Here is a 7,085-nt window from a genome sequence, read left to right on the forward strand (position 1 = left end):
AGCCATCACACCCTGGCTAGAGAAAAGAGCAGTGGAAAGTAATTTTGATGTGTTATGATGTAAATCGTTTGGGCGCCTTTTTGATTTAAATAAAGATGTGGGCCAATTAGATCATTTGTTATTATGTAACCTGGCCAATCAGCAATGATTTCCCAGCGACCCTTGCTGTTGACCTTGGTCTGACGTGGTCCGTCGCAGGAAGGCACGAACCTCATCAAGTGTGGAAAATCTAACTGGTTAGAAGGAAAATGTCAGAAGTGGCACGACAGAAAGTCAGCTAGCCACTAAGCTAACGGCTACAGTAGAGAAAACCCCATAAGCTGTGTCCCAAAACTTAGGCCGCATCCTTCGGAAAACCCGTCCTTCGCGGTCTACGTGGGTCGGGTCCTTCGAAGACCCAGAAGGCCGGAAGTGCGAGGCTGTGAATCGGGTCGGTCTCGCCTTCAGATTTGCGTCACCAGCTGTCTTGGTGGAGTTTAATAAACTCATCCATCTGCTCCTCCCTAAAATATAACAGGACACTGGAGCAAATTCTCGACCATCGCACACTTCTGTTTGATCAGTTTGCTGTTTGACGTTTATTCAGCTGTGTGAAAACTATAACTTTGCTCTCAGCCAAACCGATTTACTCAGGAACAAATAAAACACTGATAAAGCCAAACAACAACAAGTCTGACACGGACCAGCAAACTGTACTATGCAAATTATGCCACAAACCGGCCCCCACCCGTGACACTTGGAGTGATTGTAAAATTGCTGTGGTTTTTAACAGAGCTTTAATGTGCTGAAAGTATCAGATGGATGTTGTACTAGTTAAGTTAGGAGGGATCAAAAATGCTGGGATTGTTTAAAATTACTGCATTATTTAATGTACCACTATTTTAGGATTTTCCCCTTAAAGATGTGGCAATGCAAACACCTTTTGCGTCCTCCCCTTGCATGCACACTTGCCGGGCATATTTTCTATTTAGAATTTGATATAAATGTTTTCACATTTCAGGCCACTCAATATTTGCCTCCAAGAACCGAGCCGGCAGCCAGTTGGCGGGTTTGACGAGATGGAAAAAAAACTGCTCTCTGCATCTCTCGCCACAATGAAATTCAATGTAAAGCACCTGCGGTTGTATTAAAGCAGCAGAGGGACACAGCTTTGAAAGGACAGCAGAATGAAAAGAAGAAAATACGCTTTCAGCAAAAGCCAGAGTCCCATATTCCACAATATTTATTGAGTTGGATTTATTATCTTGGAGGAAATGTGCTTTAGTTGTTTCCAAAGAGAGCAGAGAGGCGAGGAGGAGGCGGCCACCTGAGAGCCACAGAAAGGCCCAAAATGGCTGCTTTTCTCATCATCTCTCAGCAGATTTTCAGAGAGGCAGGGTGTGGCAGTAAACCAGGGCACAGCCGAGGAAAATGGCTTATCTGAAATGATTCTGCTATCCTGGAACAGCAGGGTGTCCTGTGGCTTAGAGAGTGAGTTTGTTAAAGGTACAACAGACTCTTCATCTTGTGGCAGCAATAGTTTCGCCCGTTTCGGTGCAGCTTTTACTCACCTCCTCATTCCACAACCTTAAAATCTAGTTTCTGTCTTATTGGATTTGAGAGTCATTCTGTGGCGCTGAAGTCAGAGTCATGGAGGTGCTATGAAAACACTGTATCAACCCCTGTTTTGCCATCAAACTTATAAGCTTGTTATAAGAGCCTCACATAAAAAATAAGGTTTTTTTTATTATTTCTGGGAAACTTAATGTCATCCAGGTTAGAATAACCAGAAACCCAGGAAATCTTGCACTAACTCCAGCCTTCGTTCTAAAGCTGGTGAACTCGATCGGTGAATATCGAGCCGTTTGCTGCTGACAAACTTGCACAATCCTGGTGCATTAGTGTATTGTGTGTTCTGTGATGTTGGATTGCGGAAGACTTTGGCCTTTAGCTCAGCATTAGTGAAGTAAAGTTTATTTATACAGCACATTTAAGTATAACAGAAGTTGAGTGTTTATGCTGAACAACACACGATAAAATAGCAAAACGGTAGAAAACATAACAATATAATTGTAAATAAAAGTAACATCCTATACTGTTCATATACCTTTTCATGATTTCACTTCCTGCCTTTTATTTCGATTATGCTGCACTATCCATAAACATCGTCACTTTTCTGCGCTCCCTTAAGGCTGAAGAACTCTAAAAAAATTATTACTTCTATATTTCCCATCATTTTTATATTTTACTGTTAGCTGACGATGAGCAGTGGTGGATGAATGTATGGAGCTATTCATTCATAAAGGAATAAAATAAGTGAAACATTTGAAAGTGTTTCCCAAAAAACTATTTCGCCAAAAATGTTACCAAATAGCATTAAATGGATCAATATTACTTCTGCATTTGTTTAAGATAAGCTCAGTTTAGATATGTTTTATTCATGTATTCTGTTCAATTTTGAATATTGAAATATTGAATCATATTCTATAAAATCATATATTTTTCCGTGTGGCTTTCAAGTTAGGACCATGTACCACTGAAAAAAGAGCTCTGAAAAACAAGCTAACGCCTGTTTTTTATTTTTTAAACAAACATATTACAATACAGTAATTAAAAAAATCACAGCTGAATTAAAGGGTTTAAGCCATGTATGACAGTATCTATGGGAGATTATAAAAAAAATGTTTCAGTGGTGCCAAAAAAGTTAAAGGTCCCTGGTTTGAGAAGGAGACACAAATCTCTTGGGGTTTTGTCAGGATGGGTATCTGCCATAGAAATCTGCCAAATCACATATGCAGGACTCACTGTAGCGAAGCGTTGTGAGTCAGGCAGCAGTGGAAGTAGCTTTCTGGGCCAACTGGAGTTAAGGCTGCTTCCAGAGACAATAGTCAACTGTGGCCACAAGATGTCACTAAGTTTAGAGGATGGTCTGCACAGGCAACAAGAGAAGCTTAAGTGACAGAATACTGTTTGAGATGAAAGGAGAGAAGATCGGTTTAATTTTTAGATTTCACTGAGTAAGCAGTGCTTGGCCTGACAGAAACCCACCACATCAGTGGGGCTGGCCTTTCCAGACAGTTTGGACTTTTAAAGTTTAGGTTATTTTAAAAAAAACAAATTCAGTGTAAAAGCTAGCTGGAACCATTAACATCTATCAGTTAGCTAACCTAAGCATTCACCGTGGTGTATAAATTGATAACATGTCTTAAGGACAACCCTTGGAAGCATTTAAAAGTGCTGTCACTGCCTCTAACATCGTCCGATACACTGCTCAGCACTTTTCATAGTTAAATGTAGCTCAAAGTTTTCCACAGAGTCACTGAAGTTGATTAAGAACAAGCGCAGACAATAATTAGCTGGATGGAAAAAACCACTGGGCAATTAAAACTCAATAAGTTGTTATTTCACCTGTCAAAGCTTATCATCCTGTGATGTTCGGGCTTTGTAAACTGATTAGCTTTTCTTGTTATTCCTCCTGTATGTTGTTGTGCTTCCTACTGAAGGCCTGATATGATTCGTGATCGTTCTCACATTCACATAATGTTGGGGTTGTGAGCCTCGGTTATTTTATGCTGTGTTTTTGTAGCTGTTGTTTCACATTGAGAAAATGCCTCTACCTGACTAAGTGTTATGTTCATTTTCATATCTCTGAAAACTCCCAGGATACAGTCATCATTTGGGTATCTGTGGCTGAATAACTTTCCATTCAGTTTCCCAGGGGGAGAAAAAAATCTGTTTATTTACTTCTTGAAGGAGGACGCATGATAACAGCGCAGGCGGGTTGGTTGGGACAATTGAGCACAGCGGCATTGTGCTGCTGAGACGGATGGGAGCGAGTCACCTCGCACAGTGTTGTCCCCAGACGGACCTCATTTTCTCTTCTGCTCGAGTTAGCACATTCACACTCACTGCTGGCTGAGACGCTTCAATCTTAGAAAAACTGTTTTTCTTATGCAACAGCTTTTTAAGACGTGGGTTTGAACACAGGAGCTGGATGAATTTGTTTAATTCTCTGTTGGTTATGTTGTCAGACCAAGTGGGTAAGATATTGATTTTATTTTGAAGTCTGTGATGCTTTTCATTCTTTTCTCGAGACTTTGCTCACCTACCACTTTACAGTATTTGGTACACTTTGCTAGTACTGGCTCGGACCCCCTTTTCCCTTTTTTACCCCTCAACAGTTATAAAAGGCTGATGGGGTAAAAAAGTCACCCAGCCGGGTGGGCTGGCAGCATAAACACCTGCGTTTATGAATAACCCAAGAACAAGATTTAAATTGAATCCAGAGGTATATCTACTAAAAATCTTGAACAAGTTCAAATCCTAGTAACCTCAAGGTCAGAGGTCAAGTTTTCTGAAACTCTTGTGAATGCAATAAGTCAAGAACAAGTCGAAATGGGATTGATGGGTGTATCTCCTTGCAGAATAAGGGAAGCACTTGCAGCCACCAGTATTTTTTTCCTTTAGAACTGAGTTAAATGTTCATGGCATCGATTCAACAAGGTGCTGGAAACATTCCTCCGAGATTTTGGTCCATGATGTAAACCCTGTTACACCAAATTCCAAAGGTTCTCTGTTGGACTGAGATCTGGTGACTGTGGAGGCCATTTCAGTACAGTGAACTTGTTTTCATGATCAAGACACCAGCAGATTTGAGCTGTGAGATATAGGGTGTTGTCCCGCTGGAAGCAGCCAATGTGGACATCAGGCATTTTTCAGTCTTCTACGGTCCCGCTTCAGTGAGCCCATGTAAATTATAGCCTCGGTTTCCTGTTCTTAGCTGACAGGAGTGTGGTTGTGCTTTCAGAGATGCTCTTTGCATAGCTTGGTTGTAACAAGTGATCATTTGACTGATGAGAAGGCATCTTCTCCCAGAGAACTGCCACTCTCTGGGTAGTTTCCCTTCTTCAGACCATTCTCTACAATACCTACAAGATTGGCTCTGTGGGAAAATCCCAGGAGATCAGCTTTTTGTGAAATACTCAGACCAGGCTGTCTTAGCACCAACAGCCATGCCACATTAAAAGTCACTTAAATCACCTTTGTTACCCATTCTGATGCTCAGTTTGAACTTCAGCTACAGGTGAACCTGGAGTTTTGGAAAAATTAAAAAATAGCCTCAGGCTCATCCCATACTGAGCTGGGATGGAGGAGGGTTGCAAAGTTTAAATAGTAGACCCAGAATGAGATTTGCCAGTAAGATGAGAAGGAGCCATCAGTTAATGTGTGCTGGCTGTGCAATCAGGTGATGTGCAGGGATGCAGCCGACTTTGAGTTTGCCAATATTAGGTTAAATATACGAGTCCAGCTTTGTCTTTATTTCATCTCGACCACCGTTTGTCCAGATTGGGGTGTGAAGGCAGCAGCTGAAAAACACAGGTGCTTTTACTCCCTCCAGATCTTCCTGAGGGGAATCTAAGGGCTCCACAAAGCTCCAGCGTAACCTTTGGGAAACATCCGGGTGGCAGATGACCCACCTACCTCGTTTAGCTTTTTCACCTCGAAAGAGCAACAACTCTATTCTGAGCTCTTCGCCCTGTTCCCAGGTGTTGGTCCACAGTCCCAGTGGAGAGAAGTCATTTCTCTGCCACCTGCATTTGTGAACTTTCGATTACTACCAAGAGCTTCTTGACCCTGGGTGAAGACAGGAAAACATCAAGTGCTAATTTCAAACCTTTGTTTTGGAATTAGCACCTGAGGATTAACATCTTCTGGCGCTGTTGCAGATGAGGCTGCAGTCTCCCTTTCTCCTGTCTACCTTCACTCATGAACAAGCATGAACTCCTTCAACTCTCTCCCAGGTTCCTGAGGCCAAGATGCTGTTTTCTCCCAAAGTACCATCTCCCATCAAAGCTGTAACCTTCTGTAAATGGTCCATTTTTGGTACTGAGAAAAGTTTGGTAGTGTGTAAGCTGGAGTTTAAAAAATAAAATTGGAAGTTGCTTCATTCACAGAAACTGTGATCTTAGATAAAGTGGATGGCTGGGTCGTGCTTGTCTTCTCGAAGTGACGTTAAAGTACTTTATTAAAAGAGTCCAACAGAGGATTCTGACCTTCATCTCTTTCAGTCATTCTGACAGTATACTCTGACCAAAATCTCGTCAACTCCTTCACAGTACACATGCTCACATCTTTCTTATCTGGGTGCACAGCTCTCCAGCATCCCAACAGTCAACACAAAACGAGTCCATTTCAACAGACTCTCAGCTCAGCCTTTAATGAAACAGACTGGCTGGAAAAAAAGTTGCAGCTTTCTGCAGGTATTCAAAAAGTTCACCGGTTCATGGAGAAGTACTTAGAGCTTGAAAGGATTAAAGCACCACATTAAATACAGCAAAGTACTGGGTTACATCCCATATATCCACCATAGCCACAATATCTTTGTTAGTGAGTTTAGGTTTATAACATCTTTACGTCTGTGTGTACGCAGTTTGAGATTTTATGTCTTTCTTTGCAAAACGTCTCCGTAATGGCAATGTGGGTCTCACAGTTCTTCAGCAGAAACTATAAACAGTTACTGAAATGACTGTCAGTCATCAATTTGATGCTAATATTCAAATCAGAGGGTAAATCTTCATCATTCGGATAATTCCTGTGTTAATCCTTAAAAGTGCCAAGTTAGATTACTTTGAGATGCAAAATAAAGTATTTTGTCCTTAAAGGTTAACGTTAGCTCTGCCCTGTCCTGTAATATCACATATTTGAGTTTTTGATGTAAATTCTGTCCATCCGACTGTCTTAAACTCCTCTGCCTTAGACTGCAGCTGGTGTTTAACCACGCAAACCAAGGTGATGGAGTTGGACTCCACCTGCAGGATGAGGGATTCAGCAGAGAGGCAACGCTACAGTCACACCAGAGAAAACAGTGGTTGGAGACCACAGCATGACCAAAATTAGTGCAATAGGGTGCAATGCATTTACAATTTTGCAACTGTTCAAATGTTGTGGCCTTTAAACCGACATTGGTTCATCAAGACGAATCAAAATGCATTCAGTCTGCCGTCACTCTGCAATGTAATGTGATCAGGTTAGCAGTTGCATGCACTCTGTTTGTGATAATATGGCAATTAACTGTATCACAGACGTGTTGCTGTGCATTTGTTGAA

The 7,085-nt window shown here is 41.5% G+C and overlaps 1 protein-coding gene across 2 annotated transcripts in view; it reads left to right on the forward strand.

The window, feature by feature from the left end:
• Nucleotides 1–7,085, forward strand: part of LOC113031085 (rho GTPase-activating protein 7) — a 122,545-nt gene that overhangs the window by 13,407 nt on the left and 102,053 nt on the right. The gene's annotated exons all lie outside the window — the stretch shown is intronic.

Source organism: Astatotilapia calliptera, chromosome 10, assembly GCF_964374335.1.
Source record: "Astatotilapia calliptera chromosome 10, fAstCal68.1, whole genome shotgun sequence".
NCBI classification, from domain to species: Eukaryota; Metazoa; Chordata; class Actinopteri; order Cichliformes; family Cichlidae; genus Astatotilapia; species Astatotilapia calliptera.